Genomic DNA, 550 nt, shown 5'->3' on the forward strand with positions numbered 1-550 from the left:
TTTTATTTGTTTTGTTAATAAAAGTTCTATGTTTTATATATAGGCTAAAGTGAGTTTGACGTTGTATTTTGTTGTTGCATTCAAGCAATTGACGCCTAACTGCCGCTAATTCGAAAGTGAAAATAAAATGCGCACGGTGCTTTTAAGCTGTTTAAAAGCGAAGGAAAGAGGGAATAGCCTGCCCCCACAGTGATACCGGTATTACCGGTGTTGTCACACGTCGAATAACCAGTGGGAAAATTTCCTCACCGTCACAACCCTAACACACACACACACACACACACTCATTAGCATGTGCTCGCCTCATACAGATGATGATTTAGTTTCGAAACGAAATGCAAAAGCGCCCGTTTGGCAATATTTTGGATTTTCAAAATCCTGTTGACTTTTGCCGTTTATCTAAGGTGATGTTGGAAGTTTTTTTTAAACATTCGTTTCTTATTTAATTGGTTCCACATTGTTTGCTGATTTTTACTTTATTTAAACTTTGTGTCATTTATTTATTTTATTTGACATCAAGGTGTATGCCGTGCCTCCAAGCTTTCTTACT

The 550-nt window shown here is 36.9% G+C and overlaps 1 protein-coding gene across 1 annotated transcript in view; it reads left to right on the top strand.

Moving 5' to 3' along the window:
* ints3 (integrator complex subunit 3) overlaps positions 1-550 on the top strand; it is a 17,360-nt gene that overhangs the window by 7,615 nt on the left and 9,195 nt on the right. The gene's annotated exons all lie outside the window — the stretch shown is intronic.

This window comes from Sinocyclocheilus rhinocerous, unplaced genomic scaffold (assembly GCF_001515625.1).
Source record: "Sinocyclocheilus rhinocerous isolate Xijiao unplaced genomic scaffold, SAMN03320098_v1.1 scaffold21, whole genome shotgun sequence".
In the NCBI taxonomy this organism is placed as follows: Eukaryota; Metazoa; Chordata; class Actinopteri; order Cypriniformes; family Cyprinidae; genus Sinocyclocheilus; species Sinocyclocheilus rhinocerous.